The 12,798-nt window shown below is 41.3% G+C and overlaps 1 long non-coding RNA gene across 1 annotated transcript in view; it reads left to right on the forward strand.

Moving 5' to 3' along the window:
• The window catches only part of LOC142813955 (uncharacterized), a 178,136-nt gene extending 165,964 nt beyond the window's left edge, over nt 1-12,172 (forward strand). Inside the window, exon 2 of the long non-coding RNA XR_012894756.1 lies at nt 11,898-12,172. This is a non-coding gene — a long non-coding RNA (uncharacterized LOC142813955). The remainder of the gene's footprint in view (nt 1-11,897) is intronic.
• Nucleotides 12,173-12,798: the final 626 nt, after the last annotated feature.

The following is a 12,798-nucleotide window of genomic DNA, read 5'->3' on the forward strand; positions in this document are numbered from 1 at the left end:
TGAGACATCAGAGAAGATTACAGAGGATTACCAAAGGTCAAGCCATCGGAAGTTTATCACCCCTCGGCAGACGTGCGTTGACGTGCCACTTCAGGGAAGGGGTGTCGAGCATGTGCAAATAATGAAACAGCAAAAATACGAAGGTTGTTTACCTCATGTGTATGTACACGGGTGTTCGGTAAGGGCTGGTGATTGCAGGAAAACAACTGCGTAATAGCAACTTCATGGCCTCACATTCCCGTCAGATCAGACAGATATTGAACAGTATCGTTTATTTCATGCTTTTAGCTTTGTATTCACCACAAATCTTGTTCAGGATTATAAAATGAAATCAATGAAACTGAAGAGTCTGCTGAACAAGAACTATTCTGAAGAGGCGAGACATTCTGCACATTGATATGTTTTGTTGTATTAAATTCGAAGGACTCTATCTATCTATCTATCTATCTATCTATCTATCTATCTATCTATCTATCTATCTATCTATCTATCTATCTATCTATCTATCTATCTATCTATCTATCTATCTATCTATCTATCTATCCTACAATACGTGTGGGTGCTCTCGTGCTTGTCTGCAGTTGGCATAAACGAAAGTTCCCAAGAAGACTGTAAGACAACGCGACTAACAGACTAATAGCTTAGTATCATGTCATGCATGCCGAATAGCTCGCGTAACTGAAATCAATGCTTCGAAGTATTTTCACGTGATTCGCAACAAATGATTAACAGTCTATATCAACTCAGTAACGTCAAGCCTACACTTTGAAAGTACTCATGCGATAAGGTGATTAGGGCCGTTTGTCAGAAAACTTTGATAGGCCGCAAAGAGAAATGACACTTCAAGTCAGAATCGAACTCAGGCATACTGCGTGGCGGTGAAGACTCCTATCACGCAGATACATACCAATACTTCACACTACTGCGAAAACAAGACCATGTACGCCAGTCATCTCGGGGCAACATCAAGTATAGTTGCACGACGGGCTAACCACGGACAACATTGTGGAAATAAAATTCATATGCCCTCGCATCACACAGGAGGCTATAGTCAAGCGTTAGACGGTTATGAAGGAATTCATTGACGATGATGCGCAAGTTATAACACGCATTTGGCGTCTTAGCCCCTTTCCCGCACAAAACCAGTTCTGTGCCTCGAGTAACGATTGCTAGGACTATCACTTATTCACTATAATCACTGCTTTACACGCCTTCATTCTATTGCCAATTATGTGCTTGGTGCTAGGCCTAAAGGGAAAAAATTCACAGTAATGCATTCGACATCTTTTTTTCTCGCTCATTATTGAGGATTTTCAGTTATATTTTTTTGCATAATGTAGCAGAAATTCAGCAACCTGCCATGAACCTTCAAAAAGAAAGGCTCTTTATATGAGCGGTCAGGTTCTAGGCTGCACCTTTCTTTTGGGGCAAGGTTTTTTTTAACATCTACAGAACAATACTACAAATAGAAAGCACCCTAGCAAGTTGAATGGAAGAGGAATAAATTTACTGAAACGTTTTGGGAAAAAATGGTATGAATATTAAACAGAATGTAAGAAATGGCTCTTTTCTTTTACGTTTTGCCTAGTACAACCTATTGCGATATCGACACTCTCAATCATTCAAAAAAATAGCTACGTTTTGGCACAAGCATTCAATAAATCGCAAAATAGGGTTAAACCTTTCTTGACTAAATAAGTGTCGTATTGCCATAAAATAGACAGTAGTGACGGCTGCGGGTATGGAATTTAAAATTATTCCAATTTGGTCCTTCATCGTCTTGTTCCACCTTCCTGTGGAAATGAAAGTTTCAGCTACCTGTAATATTTACCATATGAATACAGCAGTATATTTCCTCAGTAAACTGCACCTAATAAATTATACATCTGTGTCTACAAAAGTAAAATTTACATTCATGTGGCGGACAGTTCAGATGTCCTTGTTCCGAATACAACGCACCTGCTTATTTTTATTCTCAATCTTCTCAAAACACGGCCACTTACAGTGTCGTCATGTACACGGCAAATAATTAAAAAAGGGCTAGCCAAGTTATTTCCATGTATCTTTAATTAAATTGTTGCGCGGATTTGTTTTTTTATAAAATAAAATCAGGATAGTGAAAGGCAGGGAGGTTACCCTGGTACTAGTACCTGATTTCCTACCGTGCACCGTAGTGTAAAGCACTAATATATATATATATATATATATATATATATATATATATATATATATATATATATATATATATATATATATATATATAAAGGAAAAACAGACACGTGCACACAAGCTGGGTGTTTGCATCAGAGTCCTTCAAATGGACCGATGAAAGCAACTAAGTGCTGTAGCACTTCCACAGCACAGCATTTTCCCGACATATCATGTTTTGTCGATGACACGGGCTGTTTTTCTTTCCAGTTTCTCCTCTGCGTCACAAATAGATTGTCTCTGTTTGCGTACAGCAGTGACACTTACACAGAGTGTGTATAATCGCTTCTTTGCTTCCGCAGTGATAACATGATTACCATTTGGATTAGGATATTATAGGTAGCCGGCAAATCTAGCCTTGCGAAATTTGCAGGAAATCGTCCCGCCCAGTTTTCATTTTGCTGATTGTATTGAAATTATGTTTTTTGTATGTTATTTTTAAATTAAGGGCGAGCATGTTCTTAAAGGGTGACGCATAGAGTGACGTAACTTTAGGCAGTGGCCTGAGTGCAATTCTACATGCAGTATTGTACCGGACCCGTATCTCACTGACCCCAACGTAATTTGCACTCATCAACCCTCCCATGCGAGGTATATAGCAGTTGCAAATTTCAAGAGAATTCGTGACACCTGCTTCCTGAATATCCAGTGACGACGCGGAAACACAATATCAGTTACAAAGTCACGTGGCGAGACTAAATTTTGTAGTATCTCAAGTAATCATTGGTGTTCTTTATTAAGCGCAAGCACTTAAGCAAATAGTGTTTTATATCACCACATTTCTCGCAAGTAGGGCACAATGGCGTCACGGGAAGTCTGGTCTTGTACAGCTATGCTGGTGTACGTGCTGACCCCATTCGGATGTGACGAAGCGAACAGGTATATTGCCTTGATAGCCCTTTTGTCACAAATAACTGGTGAAGTGTTAGCCATAACGAATAAAAATGCTAGTTGACAGCTTCTCTTAAAATATGTTAATTGCCTCTGGAAGCCTTCTTTGTTGGGGCAAGTTTAAAATCTCTCCGGGCAAGTCTGTCAGCTGCCTCATTACGCGTTATACCCGCATGCCTCTCGTGGCAGCTGTGGCGGCTGCCATTCCTGTGTGGAACTCATTCGCCAAGATAAACGCGTAATGTTGGTCCTGTGACGACGCGATCGTGATCACGTCTTAAAGTGTATGCGTAAAATATGCGTGTATGTGTTATAATTACATAATCGCCAATATTTCTTGGAGTTTCTGCTCACTTGTTCCTCAGCGACATTTTAGGTCCTCCTTTCAGATTTAAAGCGAAAAAGTTATGCTCAGGAATTCTTCAAAGTTATAATACATTTCTGCAGTTGTGGCATACTATTCCGCTTGAGCAATGAGCATTCATTGGATACCTGCTGTTTTGGGTCATAAGATATTCGTGCTTACAGAAATCACCAAACATGTTATATGCACCGGAAATTCTACCCCCTTTTATTCATAATCGCCTAAAGAAAGGCCTCGTTCGGCTTTGTAAATCTTGCACGAAGTTATGCTGGCACGTGTACGAGTGCCTCATGAGATATTTTGTCATGTTTTCGCCTACTTGGATTCCGCTGCTAGCTTTTTCTGTTATTTTGTTTTTTAGAGTAGCAAAACTTGATTTCTTAAAAAAACTCAGATCATCAACACTATTTTTTGTACATTTATCTCATTTTCTGCAGGTGTGCAGGACAACTTTGTGACTTTTCTAAGCGAAATCTGAAAAGTATGTCCTATTTGCAAACATTCTGTCCAAAATGATTGTTAATGTGGGTGTTTGTGTGAGCAGAATGAGGGCATGTCACTGTAACACTAAAATTTCAATGATAGACTGAGAGACACGCAAAAGACGATCAAGCAGGCATTGTACTTGTAAGCTTTAGACGTTAAGGACAATTTTCCCAAATGGTCGAGCACCACGTCAGATACAGTCGATAAGCGCTGACTTACGTGCTGCAAAAAATAAAAGAAGGAAGAAAAGAAAAAAGACCCATGACAGATGCTCACAGAACTCGACGCCCTAAACAGGATAGTTTTGCACTGATCTGTATGTTCAAGGCATGGCAATGAGTCATGAATATACCGAATGGCGCTTCTATTCAACTGGTATGGTGCCTACCACTTGTTTATTTGGTTATCCAGGCATTTCCTCTTACAATATGCTGAAACTTGTCTAGGAGTTACACAACAAAGAAACAAAAGTAAAGGAAACGTACTACTCGCAAATATATCTCTGGGCACTGCGAAGGATAAGGACGACGCAGCCTTAGTTATTCTGTCTAGAAGCAATGCCTTTTCACCACCTTCTATTGGAAGCCGCATTTCGTGTTATTGACGCAGTGGCCATAAAGCGACCCCATTTTGAGTTGAGCAGCCGAAACAACGAGGATATTCCCTCTTGTGGCAAAAGGCTATTTCGGCAGCCTGTGGTACAACTGTATGATTGCTCTTCGCTTCTGGTTTCAGTTAAAAAAAAATCTATACAGGCTAGGAAGAAAGAAAATATAACCAAGTGTCTGGAGGAATAACAGGGATGCCCAGCGACGAAAGAGATTCGTGGAAACTCAATCTTCCGGTATAGATGGATAGCCTAAAAACGATGCACGCGACTATTGGATGTGAATCACTCTCATCGGGATGCAGCCAGTTGAGCTTTCTACTCCATTCTGGTCTACCGCAGTTGTACAGCCAACCAAAAAAAATATCTTCGAAGTAAGACCACACAATTGCACTATCTTGTGATATCAGTATCAGGTTAGGAAAGTGTCTCTTGCTCTGTTTGCAATCAGTGAGATTAAAGCTCTGCATAATTGTAGTCAGCTAACACCACAATACAAGAATCGAGCAATACCAATGAAAAAAAAAACAATTTTTGAAATATCGAGCATCAGATGTTTTAAATGCGAAACATTTTTTAGCAAACTTCGGCGAATTTGAGCGTATCTATTTATCAATATATCTGGCCGCTTACGTTTGGATGCTCTCATGGTTACACCCTTAACTTGGCGTGAACCAAAATTAGCATGAGAGGGTACGACGGCTTGACGTATAAGACGCGCTGGTCAAGACAATAATAATGTCACAATCGTTCGTGTACGTCCTCAAACACTTTCCGCCAGACAGTGGCACATACCCACGGGCGGGTATGTGCCGCTGGTATGCTGGTATGTGCCACAGGTGATTGACACTTTGTAACTATCCAGGAACGACGAGAATACCGTGACACGCGCAAGCATTAAGAAATACCCGACATCGGTTTCGTCGACCCGAATTCAAATAATAAAGTCAGGATCCCAGCTGGAATCGAACCCAAGCATTCTGCGTGGCAACTAAACATTTTACCACAGAGCTACGCCAGGTCTCGGAACTACTTTTGAAATAGGCGATGATCTTCGGGAAACGTCAATAGTGGTTTGCAGTGCTGCCTACTCAATTTTATAAATATTACATATATACTCCTTTGACACAGCCGTCACGTCAGGTTAACGCCAATTGTGGTTAGTTGGCATGCGCTGAAGTTGATTTATGTAGAAGTGTCCTGGGCCAGCAGCCATGCGAGCATCAGCGCTTCATATCAGCTACTGGTGTCGCTAATACGCATGTTCCAGTTGACATCGTTGCGCATGAGCTAACAACTGGTAATACAAACATCTGCAACTCTTCAACATATGCCTGTGCGTGTAGCATTCGTACATATATTGAGCGCCATTTCATGATGTGTCGCTCAATAAAAAATTGCAGCACAGTCACCTTCGCTCTGCATGCTTCGCATAATGGTGATTCCTAGACCCGTGGAATCTGCCAATTTTTTTTTTGTAATCTGTAGTTCACACATTATTTGGGCATCTAACGTTTTACTACATCTAATTGTGAACACCGCGGTCAGGATAGAAAACGTGACCTCAAGGTTAGCTTCCGAGCTCCATAACCGCGGATACAACGTTGTGTACCGTTATCAAATTAAGGTCACAGAACTTTGAAGTTTTAACAGAAAATCATACAATGATGCACATGTTGCAGAATGATAAGCGTGCAACAGCGCTGGCCTTTTGCTGGGTTGAGTGCGCAAGGGAGTGAGTGAGTGATTGAAATAACCATATTGGAGATCCGGTGATAAGGCGAACTTGTCGGGCACTCGACTAGGCCAATGAAAGGAACCAGCATCCAGAGGGAACATGATATGTGCCAAATCCTGGCATCCCCCATTTCCCTATGAACAGCGATGTGCCACTCCATCAATGACATCGGGCATGTAATTTTTTTGAGCTCATGGGAACGTCCTGTATATGGTGGGGACGAGATGATTCATTGTGGTGTTACTTAAATATAGAAACCCATGCGGGTGTATCATTATTTGGTCTACTATCAAAACCATTTTCATCAATGCAAGGAAGGTGAAAAAGTATGACTTCTAGATTAAATAGGAGTACGAGTGTTGTATGAAATCACAGTTTCATTGCCAGGGCGACTAGATGAATTCGCTAACTACGAAATGTTGTGTTAGATTATACGAAGTAAGGAAGTAGCATAGTCTTTTAGATGCGACCTCTTGTGACTCTACAAAGCGCTGGTGAAAGAGAGTATGGTAGCTCCAGGGAAATAATGGCTTTTCGTGAAGTCTCTTCCCTTTGAGCTTACAGCACGTAGATGGGACGTTTACAGTGCACGCCACAGTGATCGCGGTATTGGTTCGCCTTCATCCGTGAATGTACGATGCCGTGGGAACACAGTGAAGGGAATGTCGTAGCATACATGCGGTTTTAAGCAGTACTGCATAATCTTAGATAATTTCCATGCGTAGAAGACTTACATATCCACGATTAATGGCTCACAAGCTGGGAATAGTGCATGAGATCTCGCTTGCAGAAGATTTGTCAAGACGCTTTATTGGGTGGCTTTGTTCACTCGTGCGCATGGTGCCAACTGCCATCGAGTGAGTCTGGTGAGAGCGGTTGCATATATTCGCCATTTCACCACAGAGGCGAGGCAATGAATGCGATAGCAACAAATTTTAATGCTATTGAAAGTAAGGTTGGCCTCTAACATTTGGATCCGATGTCACGTTACTGTAAAAAAAAACACTGATGTAAGCTAATACTTCTGCTTCAGTGAGAAAAGTGGCTTTTGTCCAGTCTCTTCACGTGGATAGCCCAGCGCCTAGATGGGCTTACAAGCCATTTGCTGATGATTTCCGAGTCGGCGCGCATGTCAGCAATCGCGACCACCCCCTATAATCATAGCTCACGGCAGATGTTTATGTGACACAGTGCGACGCACAATACACCCAATACTCTATGCCTGGCGTACCAACATGATTCTGGGTGGATGGAGTGTTTTTTTTTTCTTCAGCAGCAAATGATGGAGGCTTGCGACAAAAATGCGCTGGCTCATTTCATTTCTGCTTCAGCCACTTTTGTCACCCCTCTCCCACACTTTTTCATGCTATTAAAACATACGATAAGTGGAGGTAGGATGGAGGGAAATCGGAGGCGTGTTATAGTTTGGGCTAAATGCGTCTTTGTGCTTTAAAACGTAAATGCGTCTTTGTGTGAAAACGTAAATGCGTCTATGTGCTTTAAAGCTTGTGGTATTACGGTGCATGTGTTTCCTTAGAGCTGTCTATTTATGAAAAGTAATAATAATTGTTGGAATTTAGCTTTCTAAAACCACATAGGAGGGCAGTACGCGCTCCTATGCGCGGCTGCACAATTTATTGGCTCGTGGCTAAGAATAGTGATGAATTATGACTTAGCCGTTTATATGGTCAGAAAATTTTGAACTATCCCCTCATTTCGCAAGTCACATAGGGTGACGCCTGGTGCAACCCACGCTTTCTTTACGCAATATTACATCTGGTCACATCACTCCTCGTTCCCCATGACGCTTGTATGGGGTCGTTATGTAGCAGATTGAAGCGCTAGCGTCACTCTATGGTAGTACTTGGCTGTTCGTTGAATGTTCGGGTTATATTTTTTATGTCAAGTATTTGTGTCCATCGACATTATTCAATCATTAGGAACTGCAATGACACCGAAGACACCTGATTTTGTGCGACATGAACTTATAAAGGCTGTTGCGTTGAGAAAACGTCATTCAAAACTTTGTGTCCTGTGTAATTTACGATAATTTTCATTTGTCCCACTACCAAGGTAGGCAGTTTGAATTGCATACATCGCGAACAATTCTAATAATGAAAAAAAAACTATTACACGTAAACTGTCGTAGGCACACAGAAGTGTAATTCTGAGGTACGTCTTGAAAGCCACTGTGGTCCACTACATGAATCTACCCGTCGTCTCGGATTCTTCAAAAATGTTGAGATAATTAGATACAAAAAAGCACCCCCAATCAAGCAGATAGCCTCCTTATAAGTGTACTTGTGCTCATCTTTCACGTCTAGGCTAATTAGGACAGTTAGTAGCCTTTGAAAATATACTAAGTTACCGGAGTGTCTCGCGTTCCGCCAGTGCAAAGCAATGCCATTGACCCACTTTTGTGGTTCAAATGGGGTTGTCCTTGAATGGATTCAAATAAACGCCCTTTTTGAAACATTTTCTTTCGTGAAACAGATTTTCTTTTCAAATATAATAATGTAGTGGCCTGAAAAATTCTATAAATCGAAACTTTTGCTAATATGCTCGAAATACAACTGAAATTAAACAAGAAAATTACTTAGCTAAACCCACGTATACCCCTTGCGTCCAGTGTGTTTAACAAAAATTGATACGGCTGTCTTTTCTTCATCTGAGGTTCATTCATTCTATCATAAAGGATAACTTTTTCCAGCGGTGAGATATCGTCTCAAAAATTCAACGCAGATCATTCTTTCTTCTGACTGAAAAAAAATATTTTATATCACTACTTCATCTTATACGGTCTTTGGCGTAACATGGCTAAACGAAAAGAAAGGTAGCAAGTTGCAGACATCATTAAAATTGTTCGGAACTTCAGTAATCCTAACTTCTTATATGAATGCTGCAGCAGTGAGCCTTTCGGCCTCTTATTGAATGATGTGACATGGCTGTCTATACCTTCTGCTACTCTCTTCTTTTTCCTCTATTATCTCTAGTATTCTTACTGCCCTTAACTACTCATCCAGGCCCCACTGTCTGTCCTCTAGTCGATCAGCCAGTTGTGGACATCTATTTGGTTTTCTGAGTTCAACTATAGAAAAGAGCAAGATACTATAACATAGTTCATTTAGTCAGACCATGGTGTTTTATATGTGCAGTCTTCTCTTTCTTTTTGATCGCCAGTGGGACAAAAAAATAGTGAAGTGCCGGTGCACAGTTGATGAGCATGCCTGCTCGTCCGAGCATCCTTGCAGATTAAGGCAGTGATGTTGCTGCTTTTGTTGCCTTAGCTTGCAGCGTTCTGTTGGTAAATCTGATACTTCACTTACAGCTGGCTACACTGGCAGCACTGTACTTGGTGAACTTGCTCGCAAAAAGAGCCTTGGTCGAAAAAGCCACTCGACTTGCTTGTTCTGCACAACTTTCTCTGCAAAGCCTGCTCGGCACAACGCAAGACAGTCACAACTATTTTTATGCGCCTCTCAGCATATTTAGAGAATAAAATGAGAACGAAAGGTTACGTTTATAAAATTAACGATTTCAAAGGGGTAGTACACCAACTTGTTCAGAAGAGGGCTTGACGCTAGTAGCAAAATAAAAGCCAATTGAAAAGACTAGCGCCATAATAACAGCCTATTTTTTAGGTGCACTTGTTCTCGGTGAAACAAGTTCTATTGGTTCGAACCCAGTACCTCTTCTCTACTAAGATAGTCAGAGACTTGTTCGGTGTATTACTGCGATACTGCTGGTAAACCTTACGATTGAAAGCTATTAAAGCTTCAATGCTTCAAAATAGCAATAATGTAAAACAACAACGCTGCCATAATTTCGCCCCGAAGGTTGCAAAAAAAAAGAATGATTGCAGTAGTGTCATCAACCATACACAGTAGCGCAAACACTTTTAAGCACTGTTCATATCAGACTACGTGCACTCAAACATGAGCAGTTCACTCGAAAATCAGTCATTCGAAACCAGGCTCCTCTCCTTTATTTTAAAATGTACACTAATGATTTGAGCATGCCTGTCATTTAACTCCTCACCTTTACACCTTGCTTTCTCTCTAGCTCTAGTCAGAATTGTCAGAAATTAATTCATTGGCTCTAGAAGTATGGGTCTATTCAAACTTGTGTGGATTGCACAGCCTGAAGACAGCTACAAATTAGCCCTTATACACAATGTTTAACTGGAATATGTACTTCTCGAATCATGACCTCTCTGCAGTTGTAAATGGTTACCCGATCCACCCCTTTATAAAAAAAATTGACTAATAGTCTGCTGTTTACAGTACGCATTTGTTGACGTGCAATATTATTTCGAATGAGAAGAACTACTGCTGCTGAATTTCATTGTAACAGGTGTACGTAAACAGCACATTCATATGTGGATGGTAGGGAAGAAGTGGCTGCTTGCGGGCTAACGCACAAATTATCGCGGTAGAGCCTTCATGTCACAGATCGATTGGTGAACGGAAGTTCTTGGGGGAAAGGGGCGAATAGTTGAAGCGCAAAAGCAAGCGTCATGTTTCATCGAAAATCACTTACGGGGAACAATTCATCTTACCGCGCTCGCGTGCTAACACGTCTGACTAGTTTTCCGGCTTCCTATCCTTTTCCGGTTTTTGGGCAAACTGTCGGAGTCAATCGGCTGTAAGTAGCAGCTGTACTAGGGCACATATTTACTTTACTTCCTGGTGAGCTTACACTTTATACAATGAAGGTAAAAGCGTGGCACGAGGTTATTGATTAGCCCCCAAAAATAAAGCTACACTGCTGTCAAATCTGAGAAAGTACATAGCTCAGACACAGAGTGATTTCCGTTAGAGGTATTCCCGCTGCTCTATATTCCAAACCGTCCTTGACGTCAGCATGTAGGGTTTCTCTGGCACAAGTAGAACCTTGTAGGAGAGATTGGTATATTCGGTGTGCAAAACGAGCACCGCTTTTTTTAGGTGCCTTATCAACTGCCTGTTTATTTTGGCAGTTGGAATACTTGCGTTCTGCAGAGAGTTATGCTGTACTTCTTCAGATATAGCAAAGAATGGATTGGAGAAACAATGTTGAGCAGAGCGATTGAGCACTTGATGAGGCAAGGGAGCTCTCTCTTGTGGGGTACAGGAATTGACCACAGGTGTCTGAAGATCTTTTAGGAAAGTTAGCTTAATTACTCGATTATAATGTTGTTAATTATATTATTTGCATCTTTACTAGGTTTTGAGCATTGATAGGCAAGTTTTAGGCCTTTACTAAGCACTTCAATGTAAGCGTGATCACACCACCTGAGATCAATGACAACCTAGGCTCCTCCGCTAATTAGAGCTTCTGTATATGGATGTTATTGCTGGGAATATTAGGTGAGATATGTTGTGATGTCAAAGTTTTTGAAGAGTTCATCGGCTCATAAGTTGGAGAGTCGGATAGGTAATTAGGTAGCGTTCAAAATAGGCTCGTCAGCGTTATTTCGTGGTAAAAATTTAAGTGGCTCACTGAACATGCATTCGGTGCCAACTTGCAGCTAAATAATGGTGATTTTGGTGTATTCGTGTATTATAATGCTGCCACTTGCTCCCGCCGAGTACAAGTTTTAACAATATGTGTTCTCATTCCAGGAATTCTGTTCCCTTCGCTGCCTCCTCAGCCCTGGCGACGAGACGTTGTTGTTGGTCCAGGTCCTTTGAAGCGAGCTTGGCCTCCCTTGTTTCGTGAGCTTCGATTTTGTTATGAAATGATTCTTCTGTTTTACATTATATTTACGTACTGACCAATCTGCCGTGGAGTATTTCGAGTGGACACATCTGCACATATACACAAAGAATATTGAAACATTTCTCGAATAGCCGGAAATGACACAACTCCAGAGAATAAAGTATCAGTTGCAGGTCAGCGCCTGTCTTGTTTATCTTATATTGCCCCCGTCTATTTTCGTGCTGCATTCTTCCATGATTCAATACCAACTGGCCCAACAAGCCATGTTCGTGCTACGAGTAAAATAGCCCTTTGGAAATGAGCACCTACTGAGCACTCAATGAGAGTACTTCAGAACCTAAGCTTATTGCTGATGGGTGTCATAGACTACCCCTCCAGGGGATACATCTCCTACACAAATTGAAATTGCAGACCATTGGCCAGAATGACACTCAACTCCTGAAATATTTTTTGCTTATTTACAACATTTTTGTCTCGAAGCTCCACGCACACGAATTTTAGTATTAAATATAGTTAGCGGGATTACGTGTGTCTCGTGGTGCCAAGCAAATAGCGTGGGTACGCATTTTTACTCATAGTTAAGGTACTGACACCCATTGAATACAACAGAGAGATGAACAAGTAGAGGCAAGGAGGCTACCCAGGCGCACGTGCGATTTGCTATTCCGCGTTAGCGAAGGAATAGAGGGGTGAAAAGAAAAAAACAAAACAAAGTAGACATATGGACAGAATCAAAAGAACGTTTAGTGGGCAGCACTTCAAGCCTTCAGGTGGCTGCACATAACGGCTGATTTCGCCTTCTCC

The sequence above is a fragment of the Rhipicephalus microplus genome, chromosome 4 (genome assembly GCF_043290135.1).
Source record: "Rhipicephalus microplus isolate Deutch F79 chromosome 4, USDA_Rmic, whole genome shotgun sequence".
Classification (NCBI taxonomy): domain Eukaryota; kingdom Metazoa; phylum Arthropoda; class Arachnida; order Ixodida; family Ixodidae; genus Rhipicephalus; species Rhipicephalus microplus.